General features: G+C 38.7%; 1 protein-coding gene and 1 long non-coding RNA gene across 6 annotated transcripts in view; one reads left to right on the top strand and one right to left on the bottom strand.

The window, feature by feature from the left end:
- LOC143175089 (uncharacterized) overlaps positions 1-18,362 on the top strand; it is a 199,028-nt gene that overhangs the window by 96,972 nt on the left and 83,694 nt on the right. Inside the window, exon 2 of the long non-coding RNA XR_012999725.1 lies at positions 2,237-2,341. This is a non-coding gene — a long non-coding RNA (uncharacterized LOC143175089). The remainder of the gene's footprint in view (positions 1-2,236; positions 2,342-18,362) is intronic.
- The window catches only part of LOC116435196 (somatostatin receptor type 2), a 127,809-nt gene that overhangs the window by 43,971 nt on the left and 65,476 nt on the right, over positions 1-18,362 (bottom strand). The window contains exon 2 of one of the 5 annotated variants that reach the window (XM_031994517.2): positions 1,221-1,315. The exons of the other annotated variants lie outside the window; for them this stretch is intronic. The gene's annotated coding sequence lies outside the window, so the exon portion shown is untranslated. The remainder of the gene's footprint in view (positions 1-1,220; positions 1,316-18,362) is intronic. 5 annotated transcript variants of the gene reach the window in all.

Here is an 18,362-nt window from a genome sequence, read left to right as displayed (position 1 = left end):
GCCTTTGTGTTATTATGCAGAGAGTTCTGAAACTCAGACGAAAGCTGTACAAGAGTTGCACGTAAAAGCCTCGGTATAAAAAACATTTTCATTAAAATGTATAATGAAATTTTCTAATCCTTTTCGTTTTTTCCTTTTTACAATTAAATTAACCACATTATAACAAAATAATAAAAAATATTAAAAAATTGTGTGATAAGCGTCTCACGATCTTCGTTATATTTACACTGAAATAGCCGATTTCAACGCAAATTATCGATAGTATCATCCCCTATTTACATTACCGTAACTATCAGCCGCCGAACTTACAATTCGCAGCGCTGCTTTCTGAATCGATATAGGTGTGAATTGGTCGCTGTGGTATTTATATTCCGCCGCGAAATTTCTTCCGTGCCGCGGTTTCGTTTCACCAGGAGAACGTCACGATCGATTTGAGAATCTCTCGGCGATGGTCTCGAGTTTCCCTGGCCGAGAAGCAGAGAAATTTATGCGCGACAGCTTTAAGGCTGTCGTAAATGCGCGGCGGAACGACGAATCTCGGTTACGGGACGATTTGCCGACGGTCGGGACACGTTGGGGAGGAATGGGACAACTTTGGGAAACACGAGACGCATCTCCCGCGGCCGATCCACCGGCAGGAACTTTCTTTTTCCTGGTGGCACTGTGTCGTCGTCGTCTAACGATGTCACGCATCCGTATTGCCTTCCGAAAGAAGTCAATAATAATACTAAAAACCAGACGACAAGGTATAAGCGTTTTCAAGAGAAATGACTGAATAACAGGATTTGATAAGATACGAACTAAAATAGAAGGCAATGAAAATTTCAATAAATATACTCTTATAATATCTTCAGAAGAATAAGAGGAAGTCAATTTGACTGCTCGGTAGTACATTGTGTACCAAGAAATAGAAATCTCGTTTTTAAATATCTAAATACCTAGGTAAGTTTATTAATTGCTATTATGAATTATTTGTTTGAAGTATATTAACAGTAAATTACCACACTTGTCAAAATAACGTGTTTCCGTTTTCTTATTTCGCAATTATTGATACTTTGAAAGTATTGAACATCTAAAATAATGCGGAAAATAAATAGTTTCATTGGAATACTATAATTTTGTCGAATAATGAAGTAAATAGTTTCCCTCTAGTGCTATCATTTTTTTTAAGGATCATCCAGTGTTAAATAACATACATTCGGGTTTCTTTTTAGATATACCTAGTAATGTAAGCTGGTGTCATCGTAAGTGCGCAAGGTGTTAATTGGGAAACTTCCTGTTTAACATCAATCTTTGGAAGGTGTGGCTTCCCAGACTGAAATTGAACGAAACCGGAATTAAGAAGCAATCTGAATTTTAATTCTGAAATAATTTGCACAGTTAATTTACGAGTTTCAATAGAACTTTTTGAATTTCAAATTGAGAATCTTTTAAGTTTATTCAGGTTTCTACTCGTCGGTTTTTCAAAGTATTTTTGTCACTTAAATTTGATTTGAAATGCTGATACATTCTAAGAATAACGTGATCAAAGTTAAAGAATATTTAAGAATATATTGTGAATATATTAACAAAAGGTATCATACGAATTCATTTTCGGAAACATTAATTGAAATTAAATCAACAAGCAAATGAATTTAGTTGAAATAATACCGCACCCTATAGACGATAAAATAATGCCTAATCCTAAATAAATAGTACTGGCGCCGGTTCCAAAACAACTATATTAATATTAAATTTCCGGTCTCAGGGAGCTCGGAGAGCTAGTTACTCAACGACGAAGCACTTCGTCGGCAACAATTACTCGAGTAACGCTAACTACCGTTATCTACCTCCGTTCTCCGAGCAAACAATCCCGTTCGGGTTCTTATCAAAGACACACGTTTACCTTACTGAAATGTAGAGACGGTACTGTTCAAAGGCAACGCTGAAGGGTACACGACCGGAACACACAGAGCTCAGTATACCTCTAAGTGTCCTCGCTTCCTCGCTCGCTCGAATATTTTATTCATCGGATTCGTGTAATCTGGTCAGTTTAGTGCGTCGATAAAAATCTCCATTCGCGAATTCACACCGCGAAATTTATTACTCGATCACTAGCCTAAAAATACTCTACTATACTATGTAAAAGTAAAAACCTTTTAAATAAAATGCTGTAACATAGTCTTGATAATATTGTGATGGTAATAATTTCTAGTTGGAATGAAAGTTTAAAACGAGTGAATGTAATAAATTACAGAATGAGCAGACGGATGTTCGGGAAATCTTCGTGGCCATTGCTAAAGATTTGAAACCTTTCCGCTGACAACAATTGAGGAACAAGGCAATCTGTGAGAAGAAACCAGTAAGTACATATTATAAGAGCAGAGAGTCATTTATTCAGTGTGTTTTATAGTTATTCTACTTTCTGTTTGTTAAAACACTATTATTTTGTTTAAAATCTGCTTATGTAAAGTTGGGGCAATCACGCGATGGCTAAGCTGGTGCAGGAAAAATGATGACTGATTTGATCAGTTCTTCTTCTCATTTTATTCTCAATGCTCACTTGCTATTCATCAATACGGTTACAGCAACCAGTGAAAAATATAATCCAACAAACAAACAATAATATAAAAAAACTACTGCGCCATTTCAGTAGAAATCAAGTCTAAGAGTAACTGGCGCTGCGAACGATACTGCCAATTCTTCCGATCGAGCAGGTCTTGGAAGGCGAACGCGCGGCCTCGGCAGCTCTCACGGCACCGTTTTACGGGGGATGAATGATTCACAAGGCTCCAGAGCGCCGAACAACAGCGCCTGGCACCGTTGTAATCGAACCGAGCGAACGGTCTAAATTTAACGCCGAGATCCTGGAACGGTCCAAGTGTAGCGCGCCTAAGCCGCCAGTAACAAGCTTAGAGGCGTTAGACTGCCGCGACGGGCTGGATTTGCCCACAGGAAGGGTTTAACGTGGATTTCATGCAATTTGAATACCGCTCGGCGGTCGTGGAACACGACCGATCGGAACGATCCAAACGGAAAAAATTGCAGATGAATATTCGGCAAGGTTTTAAACGCAAGCCAAGCGTTGTTCACGCTCGTCCGACCACGACGTGTTCGCTGGAATCGGAAGTGCACCGTGATTTCCGCTGAGTTGGATTAATTTTAATCCCTCGTGTTTACAACCGACGCGCTTGTAACTTATGCTGCTTATCGATGAGCGATGAAATCGGCTGATGCCGTGCAACGCGATGGGCGCTGTTTCAGCTGCCGTTGCCTATTAACTGGATTCACGAAACCCTTTGAATTCTTGAAGCTTTAATTTTTGATATTTGTGTAAACATCTTTCTGGCAACAGTATGAAAGGGTACGCAATAGATGTAAATCTAGTGTTAATGATATATTTTAATTATAAATTTGGTGGTTGGATGTTTTAATGTTGGGAGTCAAGAAGTTTAATACATATTTCTATTTAACGTAAAGATACAAAGATAAATATATCGGTAAGGTTTCGTCAGTTACTCCAAAAATTTAACAGAAACAGAAGTTTCCTAACTACTTATACGAAGCAACAAATATGAATTCGAAATATTCGGTGCAATATTTTGAGCCCCCAACGATTTTTAATACATATTCGATAAAGTGGAATGCTCGTACAAAATCCCCCGCGCCATGCAAAACGAGTCCATTATCATTCTCAGATAAAAATATGTTTGAAGCTCCGTCGAATAAGTTTCCGAACCCTCCGCACGTGAACGCAGTCACTGACTCGCACTACTTACCATCGACAATTCAATGCAAAAATTCTATTTCCCAGAATACATATCAGCCCTTCGGGATCCAAAGTATTTGAAACCGGATAAGGAAATGTTATTACACTTCGGAGAAGCTTTACAGTTTCGGGATTCTTTGTACTCGGCGATCCAGCGTGAGTCGAGAAGCCGCGCGTAGAAGGCATTCTGATACCGTCTCGAATATATTGATCCCCGATAAGGTTTATTTTCATTTTACTAGGAATCTCGTTCTTGCTCTCGTTACCAGCGCGATTAACTCGGTCCTTTTGCCTCGCGATTTTTCTCGGTTTAATTAATTCGCCGTCTCTCCTTAATTGTGACCGCTCAGACGATCGTCTCTCGCGCGCGATTCAAATTAAACCAGTCTCCGCCGCTCGACCTTTCATTTTCAGATTTCGCGTTACAAGGCGGAACAGTCTCGTCGATGCTGCCTGAAATAAGGTTTGATCGGTCAACGGGGCTCGACGAATTCACCGCGAAAAATATCGCGGTGACGACCGAGCCCGATAGGAACATTTGCATTTAAACTGAAAACAAATAATACCGCCGGCGGAATCGCGGACGATGAACATTTGATCGACGCGGGATTATACGTTGTCCGACCCGATCGCAGCTGCCGATGATACGGCCTGGATAATTTGTTTAATGCATTATTTAATCCTGATTATCGGGTGCATCACTTATTCCGCGTTCGAACATCCGCGGTAATTCTCGACCAGCCGAGCGAGATTTCACGGAAAAACAGCCTTGTAACTCGCAATTATTCATTATGTATTTTGTACCTTGGAATTATTTGTTTTATAAAATGCTCGATCGATCTTCGCGGATTCAACGCTGCTGTTTGTCAGCTGATTATCCTTTCGCGTTGTGATTCCTTTGATAATTGTCTGGCACCTTGATGTGGGTGCTGATGATACATGGTACCGTGGGGGAAAATACCTTAATACTAGTAATTAAATCATTTAATCCCCTAACCTGTGATTCATTTTATAACTGCATCTGCACGAAGCATTTTGTCATTAATGATCTACTAGAAACAAAGGAGAATTTTATGTTCATCTATATACACGCTTACTTTAAAGTGTAACAGTTGATAACAGAAATATCTAATTTGAACTCAAGAAAATTGAGATTCATTTGTCGTTAATTTCATTTTGAGATCATCCATCATGTTGTATGGCAGAAAATCAGATAAGTATTACACTAACTGAATAAATTTAAAGTTAAAGTAAGTCCTGAGACTATCCCTCTACAAGCCAAGGTTTTCTTAATTTAAAAAAAGTACACAGTTTGCTTTAACAAATCAATGCATGAAAGCTTATTAAATAATTTCTAAGGGATATATCTCTCAAACTACTCAGCCTTATTCAATAACCTTCTTTCATTTCAGTCTAAAGACATGCCCATTAAATTCCAATTACCCGAGATACCCGAACGAATATACATTCCAGCGCGGATCGTCCAATTCATTATTTACTAACGCGATTCTTCAATTTTCTAGTCCGACGGACGTATCGCATTTTAATCGGCGATCACAATTGTCCGCGATTCCGTATTCCGTGTCTGTTCTGTGGAAATTGTTGCGGGGCGTATTCGACGGGTTGTTAGAAAATCATCGGCGTGTTGGGATCGCGATAGCGCCACCCGCTGGAACGCGTCACGATGTGTCCCGAGTTTATCAGTCCGCCGGCACACGCGAAACGAACGGCCGTCTCTCGTGACAATGGCGCACAATCGCGACCGGCGCTTCGTTTGCGTCGGCTGATTTTCCGGTGCACGCTGTTTCCCGTGTCCGGGCGTGGCCGAACTAACTCGCTGTCACCTGTTTTCCTTGCCCCGAGGACCGGTTCGTGATTAACCCCAGGTATTTTTAGAGTCGACTATTTGCTTCGCGCGTCGACAACGGTACCAGATGTTTTTCGACGATAGAAGCTTATCGTTCGTGCTCGTTCGCAGATTTCAAGTCTAGCGCGGCCTCGTTATTTCCGATGACGCCCTCATGGCAAACACAAACAACACGATTTTTCTCTATTCTATTTTTTTCGCAATCTCGCGATCCCTTTGCGAGAATCTTTTTGTTTCTATCCATCGTTTTATGTTTCTATTTTTCTATGTTTCTATCTCTGTATCTTCTCGTATTCCCATTTCTCTATTTTTCTATCATTCTCTATTTCTATTTTTCTATCTTCCTATTTTCTCATTTCCCTATTTGTCTACGTTCCTATTTTTATATCTTCCTACCTTTCTATTTTCATATTTTCCTATATTCCTATTTTTCTATGGTTCTGCTTTCACATGTTCCTATCTTTCTGTCTTTCTATCTTTCTATCTTTCTATCTTTCTATCTTTCTATCTTTCTATCTTTCTATCTTTCTATCTTTCTATCTTTCTATCTTTCTATCTTTCTATCTTTTCATCTTTCCTTTTCTTCCTGTTTTCTCCGGACGGTTTCTTCCCCGTGCGGTGTAACGGATAAGATAGGATGATCCCGACGTAATTGGAGCATCGACGGGTTTGTCTTTCATTACCGACGCCTCTTGATACCGTCTTCATCTCCTTTGGCCCGTCGCCGATGGAAATTGGAAACCGCGCAACTTCTGATAGGAATTTTTATTCCGTCGGGAACCGTGACCGTTCGAACTGCCGGGGAAACAATGACGTGAGTCGGCACGTGTCAGGAGGAGACGTTGCTTTTTATGGAGACGTGGATGTTCTAATCGGTGCTGTTACTTAGCCGTAAAATTGGACAACAGACGCGAGACTGACGATGAGATTACGCAGCGAGTCTGGTCACGATTCTATGTTCCTAATGTAATGGGAATACGGGAACCGTGTTGCTGGCTCTTGGTTAATTATAGAGGAGCGAAAGTGCTCTTGGTGCTCCTAACATGAAATGTTAGGAGGCTGTGAAATGGATTTGACGCGATTCTTGTGCAGTGTAGAAGTTGAAAATATGTTAGGTGATCCCAGAAGTAGTTTCGCTATTTTTATACTAACTTTTAGTGTAGAAATTTAATGCTCACGTTTTTTCTTTAATTGTCGATTTATTGACTATCATTGTATGTAATCTATTCTTATTTTTCGATTAATTGTTTAATGCCATTTTCGAAATTACTTATGGAACAACCTAACATGTAACTTGTAGTTTCAGTTGTTTTGATAATTGTTTGCGATACAGAAGTGAAATCAAGCCTTCACCTTAAGATTAAAATGTTTGTTACTTTACATTTTTTAAAAGCCTTTGAATACAGAGAAATATTTCAATGTGTAATTTACATATTTCTAATAGCGAACTTTACTGTAATAGCAAGTTTTCTCTCTAGTCTCTGACAGGAAAGGAAAATCTTTACATTTCAGGTACTATAAATTAACAACACATAGTTCAACGAACTTTAATGTCCCAGAATGAAACTAATTTTCAAATTTCTTCAGGAACAACACTAAGACTTTCTAAGAACCCAGTAATCACAGTGAGCAATCCAATCCAAAGACACTGGATCAATTTTCTGCGCATCAAAACAATTTCTCGGAACCAGCCATCGAAGAAATCGCTCGCCGTGTTTGTCCTCGACGTCAATTACGCTGTTGATCTTTCGATCGGGAATGAGTATTCTATCAGTCGCGTAATTAACTGATCCGTAGAGATTACCAGTGCGTGCGAGCCGCGTCGGCGTACGAATACGATGATTAATCGACGAAGATGACTTTGCTGCTTCGACTGCGCGGGTTGTCCGCCTCGATTGACAGTAATACCCGTGGCTTATCGTGAACAAAGCTGGCTCTGACCAAATTGTTCCCCAGGTATCTCGTGTGATCTCGCCGTCCTTTGCACTGATAACGTTCGATAATGGCAAAACGGCATGCACGCGTGCGCGCGAATATGTCGTCAAATCGCTACCGTGAATGTTTCATATGCAGATACATTGGCAAATAATTTGTGACACCTTTTGTTGACAGCGACTGTTATGACGTGCGTAATCGCATCTGAGATTACTGGTAGCAAGTTTAATTCACTTATAATAATAATAGAATGAAATAAAATAAAATAGACATGTGAACACTTCTACAAGCCACTGTCAAAAACAAATATCGTAAATTCCCTACTAGTATATCGGCACCTTTATCGAAAATTCTCAATTGTCGCAATTGTGGATTTCCAATTTTGGGAATTCATGCGCGAAAAACAGATTCTCTAAATGCTACTCGTGTGGAACTCTGATATTTTTATTCATTAATGCACTCCCATATTTAATCCAATTTAATTCGAGCCCGGCTGCAACCGATATTTCTCGTTATCGTGAAATTCATTCTCTGAAATCGATGCCAATTATTTTTGGACTTGTTCCTTCTTTTTGATATATTGAATTGGGCGAAAAGTTCATTCTCTCGATAGTAGGAAGCATTCATATTATGTTTTGGTATGTTCTTTGTTCATTGTTTCAATTTTTCGCTTTTGATGGAAGGAAAATGTTTAATATTGCTATTATCGTATATTCGTATTTTTTTGGAATAAATGCAATTATCAAGAGAAAAAATTAATTATAATGACCTCTTGGAAAATACCAGGAAGATAATTGTTTTAGAATGTGTATGAGCATAATGTTTGCATTGATATCTGTTCGTTCAGTATTTCTTTTCTTAATTTAAGCAATTTGAATCTTTATTGAGATTATAGTGTATAGTTGTTATGCATCCCTTAACGTAATTATATTAAAGTACATACACTTTAACATAGTACACCAGGAAGTCTCGAGAAACCAGAACTTACGTAATTATTGTTAAATTTTACCGAAAGAGTATAACTTTCTTCGTTTCGTAGTATTCGTTCAATATTTAAACGTCAGCTTTGAAAAATTCTCGTGAACTTTCTGTTCAATCTGATACACACTGTCGACATGAAAGAATCTACGAAGATTCTAGCTTAAAGAAGCTTTAATTCATTTGAAGTTGATATTTTCCAAGAATACTTATGGAAATTAATAATGTAGCGCTTGAATTTCCAACTCAAGAATGGCCAACGTAGAACGATGTCACTGGGGCCACTTCGTTGGGATACTCTACCAAATAAGAAGCTAAACGCCATCGTAGCGATCCAGGTTTATCGCTTGTAATCTTTAAAAAGATTTCTGAAACGTTTTTCGAAATGAAGGCAACGGGAACAGCGAGAAACGCGTTCATAATCCTGTGGAAGCAAGATAAGAGCGAGTTCGTTAGGAAAATGGTGGTTTGATTAAAAAAGAAAACTGAGAATCATGTATAAATTATATTTTTATACATAATGATGGTATCGTTCCTTTTTTATCTTAACTTAAATAAGTAAACAAACGATTCTCTGTTTATCCTTTTTATAAAAATGGACAATTTACATCTCTTTGCAACTTTGTCACGTTACCATTAATTTCATAAATCCATGGTTCGAAAAAACTTTCTATGAAAGAATGAAAAGTTAACCGATTTAATTGCAAAGTTTTTTAATCATAAAATAATTGTAATTCTAAAATAATATAATTCTTACTTTAGTTTAATACAATACTAATGAATAAAATAAACTTTCTTTCCGCTTGGATCTTTAGATTATTTATAAACCAATTTTTATAAAAATAATTCACCGTATATTCATCTCATCGACGAAATATTTTTGAAAAGCAGTGTATCTCGTAAATTCAATGACTCGGGTTTATAATAGAACATCGATCTTCTTCGTTCGATTTTTATCTCCGTACCATAAAACGCGCAACGAAGGAAAACGTGAAACGAAGATGGATATACAAAGTTTTTATCGAAAAATCGAATCGAAACATCCCGTTGATACCTCGTACCATCTTGACTCCGTCCGAACATCCGCGGTTCCGATGAATATCCAAGCGTAACAACGGAAGTCGTCGCGCGCAGAATGTCCAGGGAAAGTCTCCGAAACTCCTGGAAACTGGAAATGATAGGGAACGAGGGAGTAGAGGAATTCAGACCAACCGAATCGTGTCGAACGGAACTTTCGAAACTCGGTTACGGGACCAACGGCTCCTTTCCTCGTCCGTGTCACTCGTTCGGCCGAAATGGACGTTTAAATAAAGTCAGTGAAGAAACTTGCCGTCCCTCTTAATGGAATATAATTGAGCCAGAACTTCCGCGAGTCAGACAGAATTAAAATTGAATCGCTTCGGAAGTGAGCCAACGAACTCCCCCCTTAATATATTTTTCGTTTTCAACGTTATTTTCGTCTCAAGTGTACAAATGGTTCCAATAAAACTTGTTGTCATGATGGTACTACTTATGTAATTTAATATACTGTACGATGTTTTATATTTTTCATTTATCTGTGAAGTGGCTTTCTGATAGAAATTTTGTAAGGATATTCATGTGCGTAGGATTAGTACGTTTTCGAGCAGTGGAACTAAAGGAACTAAAAATCTCATTAGATTTTATATTCCCTTTCGAGGGTAATTGTTTAATATGCACTTTGTTGAAAAAAAAATTCTCCTTAATAGAACTAACAGATGAGTCAAAATGATCGACTGTTGATTTCTTTTTCCACGATTATTAGAAAGGTAATAAATGCTTCCCTAAGAAGTTACGGAAGAAATTGATTCAGTAACACGTAAACTGAGTTGCAAACGATTCAAAATCTCAATATGCACTCTTATAGTTTTTACAAAATAATTAGATAAAGTCAATCTATCTTTTTGATAGTTTTAGTATTAACCCTGAAGTGCCACAGTCGGTCTGTCAGGCCACTCAACATTTTAATTTATCTACATTTTCTTTCGTGCATCTCTTACAATGTTTACATGATCCTTTAGTTACAATATAACGTTCAATCATAGACAAATTATAGACAGTTTATGTTTCTATTTACACATTAGCGTTAATTTATAATTCGTCAAGGATTCACTAAGAGACCGACTGTAGAACTTAAGAATTAAACTCCGCAGAACTGAACTATAAATGCGTCCACAAATCAAGCGTTTCATAGACGTAGTTTTTCTCTTGAACAGTCCACGATAAAGCGAACAAACGTTTACGCAGTCAGGACATCCGCCGTGTAACCCTTGTAAATCAAATCACACGCAAATGGCCCGTGCGTGCCGTTTACCACGACATCGTGAAATTAACTGCGCGAGAGAGTTCTGTGGGTATTTATAGTGGCAGCTTGTTGTTTCATGGCCCAAGTTCAATCGAAACTTTCGAATGTTCAAGCAAGGTACACTGGCCGCGATTAAACGCGAACGGGTTTGTCTTTCGATCTCAAACACGGGGCTGGTACACGTACTGCGTCGTTGCGCCGCAGCTTTACGACGGAACGTCACGTGTCCCAACGCGAAATCGTTCGAACCGTAATCCTGATTTCGAGTGATCGAGTTTTATTGCTTGCACAACGTTCCGAGGAACACGGGGAAGCAACGGATATCCTCGGTACTTCGAAACGACCGCCTTATAATCTTCCAGTATAGAATCCGCGGACGCCACGACCGAACTTTCGCGGATGTTTGCGCGCATACATGACGTTTGAGCTACGGGGGTTGGATGAAAACGAATGAACTTTCGTCTGTAGCTCAAGAACGGAGTAAGGCGTGGGTTTGCGCAAGGACTTAGCTTACATAGCTATAAGTAGTTATGTCCTGTACTATAAGCACGCCAAATTTCAATGACTTTGCTTGATGCAGTCACGACCAATATGATTTAGAGCGAGGTTCGGTACGGACGACCTTAACGGAGTACCATTGTGAGTGTTTTGCAGTCCAGAATTGGTTTCTTACGATTTTTTGTTAGAATTGAAGAGAATACTAAAAAATATTCATTTCAAATCAGAAGATAGCATTAAGGTTGCCATGATTTCCGCTATTAAAAGTAGATGGCTTAAATGTATTGAACATAACGGCGATTATGCAGAAAAAGTAAACATGGATTTCGAAATTAATAAATGACAGTTTCATTTTTTGCTTGTTTTATTTTGATAACTGCATTTGTTCTTGAGATACAGGCGAAAGTTCATGAGTTTTTAGACAGAATTTTAAAGCGTGATTTTGGCTGTTATCAACGAAAGCATTTGGAACTTCGCACAAACATCGGAAAAGCATTTTTTTTAACGCACCGAAAATCGCAGCGCACCTTACCGAAGCAACGACAAATATGGAACACGCTGGTAATCGTGTTTCGAGACGGTTCGCTAGTTACGCAAAGTTTGTTATAGTTTTAATCGGGTTTACTTCGCGGCGCGATCTGTTAAAGCATGATACGTGCAGCGATCGTGCTCGTGCGAACATGAGTCCTCGTGGATTAGAGTAAGTAGATTGGAAATGAATAGAGATCTGTTTTCATATTGTAAAGTTTCAAATGATTACCAATTTTGAATTGACCTCCCTCAAATTATTCTTCTTTTCTTAGTTTATCGCGTCCAATGCTGCGTGTACATAAAGAAGTCATATCAAGATATATTAAAAACATCAAAAACTTAAATATAACTTAATATTTTAATTAAAAAATTAATACACTTTATAAGCAATATATGTATAACCGAAATTTTCGGTGGCAGAAAACCTGTTAAAGAATGCGGCGTTAATTTTTCTTTTACCTCAGGACCGATGCAAAGCCCAATTATAAAATTACAAAATTACAAAATTACAAAACTAAAAATCCAAAATTCTAAAATTTCGGAATTACAAAACTAAGATTTCAAAACTCTATTATTTTAACATTTCATAATTTCAAAATTACAAAATTTTACACTTCGAACATTCCAAAGTTTCCTTTCAAACTAACACCATCGAATTAAAAAAACATTTCAAGTATACCTCCTAGCTCGCATTAGCGAAAAGCCATTAAGATTCCTCCGAGGCGGAAAAGTTTCCGCTGCACTTACATTTTTCTCCGCGCTGGAATGCAACGTACAACACCGGTCGCGCGCAGTTTTACTCCCCGATTCTCGTGGCAACTACACGGGGGAATTGCGAAAGTTTCGTCGTTTACGCTTCGGTTCGCAGAGAAAATCCGCGGCGAACAATTCAAACTTCGCGGCTTTTTCCGTCGCGCGTTCTCCGAGAGAATCCGCGCTCGAAAATTCTTGGCTCGGTTCCGGGCGTAACGGGAACGCAGCGACGAAGAAGCTTCCCTTATCGATCGACGACGTCCGTTTCAACCCCCGTGTGTTCCGCCGATGACACCGAATATCCGTTTCCGCGAGGGTCGCTCGAGCAACCGGTCACGATCCTGTGATCTTGAAACTCTCACGTCAAAGGCGGCGCGTTGGCCGCGTAATGCGATGCTCTTCCTGGATGACTCGCGCGTTTCAGTTCGGCTTTAATTATAGTGGCCTATTCCATCAGTGATCGATGATCCTTATTATGTCTACTAATACGTACCCGTGTCACCCTAATTCGTTTATCTTCTCGTAATTTGCATCCCATTTGAACGCTGTTAACTCGGATTGAAAAGTATTAACCCTTTGCACTCGATTTATTGTCAATGTTGTTGGGTGTAGACTTGTATTTAGTTTTAAGGGCATGAATTAAAGTAGTTTACAGCAGTAGAATTCAAAGTTTTATTATATTTATGTAGGGTTGGGACATCGTAGCAGGCTTTAATATTAACAAAGGTTTATTAAACTAAATAATCAACAAATAAAACAAGTTTTCATCTACTGTATGTTCGCCGGAGACTCCTTTAAACTGCATTATACTATTCTCGCTTATATTCTTTTTGCTTATCCTGTCACACTTTCCTACCGTCCAACTTCCACGCACTTTTAACTTTCACCCCCAATCACTCTTTCTTTCTTCCACATGCATCCTTCTCACTTGCACCCAATCCCTTGCATCTGTAGCTAGCATTCACTCGGTCGCATATATAATTTCCTAATCACGTTATTCTCATGGTTCAGTTGCTTGGTTTTAAACATTCTTTACTTGCACATCTTCATCCACTCAAGATCACCCTGCCTGCAGTCATGCTATCCCCAAACAGGCGCTATCTTGTTGCAACATGACACCAGCCACACGCCCAAACAGTCATCCATTCGTACCTTAAGAACTAAGCACTACAATGTAGGTATCTACTGCGTCGTGACCGATCGACAGACCCTTCGAATTGCGGATGATCGCTATTTGTATCGCAGTGCCTTTCCATTCCTACATTAATTTTATTTATTAAGTGTGCTATTTTTTCAAACAATTTCTAACGTTCTATGACAAATTTGTATTGTCATCTCCAGCATGACATACGAGTGCAAAGGATTAAGCGACTTCATGTTTTGTGCTATTTATATTTTTGATACAATATTTAAGAACTTATTGTGGTTATGTAACGTGAAGATGAATGAGAAATTAGATATAGGGTTATGAAGTTTTTCAGAAGAAAGTGATATGGATTTCGCATTTTCTTTCTATAGTAATTGCATTCTCTCTCAATATTTTAATACTCTCGTTATTCAATCTAGTCAACATTTATATGGATCTATTGTCCATGGAACGAACAGTTAAAACAATGCTGAGATTCAGCGCATTTTAATCAGCACGGGTATTAAATCTGATTCCGAAAAAATGAAACGGAATCGTGTACAATGCGCTTTTAAACGAATCGTTCAAGCCTGTTTGAAATTCAGCGCTGAATTCAAAGCCGAGCGTTAAACGGGACGCAGGACAAAAAGAAGTAAAATCCGATAAAAATGAAAGGAGAACGTTCGATAGCAGTGTTCGCTGTTCCTCAATCACACAACGGTTCGCAGTTGTGGTAAACATGTAGTTGATGCTGTGCGTCGTCTGTTCCTGGCGTTGGCAACAGCTGGCCCGTAGGTTCACGCGAGGACTTTTCATTTGTTGCATCGAACGAACCGGCGGCAGTTTCGAGAGCAATCGATGCACAGGCCGATAACTGTTTCGTGAGTTCCGAACGATCAGCTCCTCATGAATTTCCAAGCTGACTCCCCGTTTCCAGCTCGCTCCAATTGCGATAGGAGTCGACCTTCGACCTCATTAGTGCCCACATCCCGGCGTATTATCCCCGTCGATGCATAGATGAAGTGTGCATTAAGGTGAACGAGGCGGAGGAGAACAGGTGTTCGAGATCGCCTCGGCTTGACCTTATCAGAACTGGCTGTCGAACGGCGTACGCGACCGATAAGGAACATTATTTGCCCGATAAACCGAATCTGGACACTCCCATCAAACGTTGCGCATTCGACGTGTTTGCTTATTCAAATAATCCTCCGCGGATGTGTTGCCATTCGTTCGTTAAATGTATCGTCAATCGAACGATTGTGGTTGAGACAGGGGAAGAAACTTTTAAAACAAGGTAATCCCGAGGCGGATGAGCATATGTTCTTTGAAACGCGTTTAAGATTATGTTTATAGAACACGTCAATTTGATGCATATTGAATTTTATAAATACTATTTGGTAAATGTTTACGTTGACATCGATTAATGCAATTACACCAGTATGTATCTCAGTTATCTATTTGTAAACCTCTGACTTCCAAAATCCGAATAAACAAACATGAATTTTTTCTGTGATATTAATAATACGGCATTTAAATCGCCCAGAGTTTGGAAGTGATACTAGTACCATGAAACCCACTGTGTTCTTCATGAATTAATTACAAAGAAACGAGTGATGAACATAATATTTTCACTGGTCTACAGCTAACGTCTTCCAGTTTTTGTAACGCAAGCTGTTTAAATAACACTGAGTTCGAAGTGTTAATTAATTTCTTATGAAATAATCGACAAGGAGTAAAATTACAAATGAAAAACGTTCGTCAATCGTCAATTATTTATAAAAAGTAATTAAAATAGCCGTCCCTCCTCCAAACGTACGTTTGTCTTTCCGAAATTATTTAAAATTTTCAGAAATTTGGTATACTTGAAAGGCGGGTGGAATTCTTCTGCCATCCGACGCTTCTCTCAAAGAACTCCGTTTTTACACGACAAACAACACAGTAGAAAGGGACAGAGTTCGTGATAATGGGGACGAAAGCAACAAAATAAACTCACAACTAACTACTATGTTCCCAGAAGTTACTGACTCCTTTTGAAATGAATCTCCTTCTATGACACTAGCCCGGACGCAACGTTTAGCAGGACCACAGACCGAGCTTCCAAAGTTAATTAAGACTGCGAGCTTCAGGCGGAAGAATAATACCGCGTAACTTAGTACTCGCACCTCGACACATCTTCTCGGCTAATTGCTCGTCGATGAGCTCTCCGGCGTGTCTCTCAAAACGAAGCGGTCATTAGTCGTGGATAAAAGACTAGTATTAACTCCTTCAAACTTGATTTTTGTACGAAATTATGTCCACATATATAACAACAACAGATCGTCATTCAATGTGCCACCAGTAACGACATTATTTCTAACCAAACAGTGGCAGATACTACGTTTCTGAAGAAATAGGTTCATAGCAAAGGTATATGTATAGTTGTTTGTCACAGTTTCAATATATTGGCCAGATATTAAAGTAGTAAAACAGTATAGGGAAGAATAGGAGTAAAACGAAACACTAACGTTTTTTGTAGATAAGGACTCCGTATCGAGCTGGCGTTGCATGACGTAGGTCTAAGCCCTCGGTATAGTTTGTGATCGACTGAAGATCAGTGTATAAGTATTATCTATGAACAGCATTGGTGTTCCATTATAACTCTAAAGTTATCAGACGAGTCAAAATGATCCATTCCTGATTTCTTCATTTTGCAATTGCAGGGTTTTTCCCAGATGAGTGACTGAGTGTGGGATGAATGGTTTGTTATGTTTGATAAATAGTGTGACTGCGTTTGGAAAATCTTGAGTGGCTGAAAGAATGGGAGGAAGGGTGTCTGAAACCGAGCGACTGGACCGTGAGAAAAGCGTATACGTGACTGCGTGTATTTTGACCACGGACGAAAGATGCGAGTGAGAAGGGTGCAAGGGTAAGAAAGACAGAGCGAATGGGGGTGTGCATTTAAAGCGAGTGGGAATGCGTGGCTGGGAGATAGTTGAGCGTGACTTTTTCGAGCGAGACATTCGGTGAGAGACATTTTGAGAGAGAGTTGGCGAGTAACCCTTAGCGAGTCATCGAGTTATATTGAATTAAAGTGTTCTGCACATTTTTGTTATTGTTACCCAGTGAGTGTATCTTTTCTTTTTATTCCCTACCACGGGAATACATGGGATTTTTAACAAATTAATCCTACATAATTATTAGGAAGATAACAGATGTTTCTTTGAGGAATTATCAAAGAAATTGATATAGCAATGCTAACAATGTTCGCCGGGTCTGAAGGAGTTAAAATGACTGGAAGAGTATAATGAAAATTAGTTGCTGAGAAGCTGTTGGAATTTAATCTCCTCTGCCTTAGAAGTACCCGTCGAACCCGTCCACACGTCTTCATGTGAGTTCATTTCTTTCATAAACGGCGTTAAAGCTGATCTTCCGTCAAAGCTTTCGGCGGGCCAAACACATTTTTCCACTCCTTTTTACAGAGAACGAAAATGGATTCCCTTCGACACGGTTTTCACTCTTGGCGTAAGGAAAACGTCGCGGTCTGTCAGATTTGATGATTGCGGCGAGTGTTGGAACTCTTCCCTTTTCCCCGAAACTGGGAAACGCGTTCAAGCGAACCCATTTTTGCTTTCTCCGAAAGCTGACGTCGGAAAGGACGGACTCGTTGACGGAAAATCAGTTTTGGAACCGTCGAACATTGGGAGATTTATATGCAGCGACGTAAAAATAGAATTTTAGGGGAATTTCAAAAGGAAATGGGATTTATTTGTAATATTTTTTAACACTAGAACTACCCTGCATTTAATATGATTGATATATGAACCACTCATTAGGCAAATCAGTTAACTCCACAGAACAAAAGGTAGGGAAAAGTGGTGCAATAACTATACATTGATTTTCAAAATTTCCCTTTAAATAGAAAATTAAATAATTATTATAGAATCTATTTTACTTCATTATTACAGGTGTAGCTTTAATCTACAGAATATGTACAATATATGAAATAGTATAACTTTGAAGTAATTTTTACTATTACTGCAAATTTTGCATTAGCAATAGAATTTTTGTTATTTCGTGATATAACCCAATAATAAAGAAATTTATTTTAAATATGAAATGTCAAGAGCCAATGAAGCGTTTTAACGATACAATTGTTAAAAAATTCAAAAAGTGGAGTTAATCAATTTGGCCAATGAGCAGCTCATATAATCCCTATAAAAATTATAACGATAAATTATTTTCAGTGTCTTTAGATACTCAGCATAGTATTTAAGTGAAACTATTTATTTTCAATATTATTTTGAACATTGAATGCTTTTAACATACCAATAATTGCGAAACAAGAAAAATGGAACCAGCTATTTTGACTAGTACTGTAGTTCTAGTGTTAAATAAATAGTTTTTGATTCGAATGTTCCATTATTTAAGAAGCCGAGAAGAATTTCTGGGACAATGCTGTACGTTCGATCGACGGTCTGGTTGTCTTCTTCCGCCAAGATTTTCTATTAAGGAAAATCTGTCGAGAAATATCTTGCACATCCAAGAAACTTACGCCTCAATGTCTTCTACAGACCATTAACGATCTGTGTTTTATCTTGACGTTGTCGTGGACTAATAGTTTAGT

This window comes from Nomia melanderi, chromosome 11 (assembly GCF_051020985.1).
Source record: "Nomia melanderi isolate GNS246 chromosome 11, iyNomMela1, whole genome shotgun sequence".
Taxonomy (NCBI): Eukaryota; Metazoa; Arthropoda; class Insecta; order Hymenoptera; family Halictidae; genus Nomia; species Nomia melanderi.
Note: the sequence above shows the minus strand (reverse complement) of the source record. Positions and strands in the feature narration are given on the sequence as shown.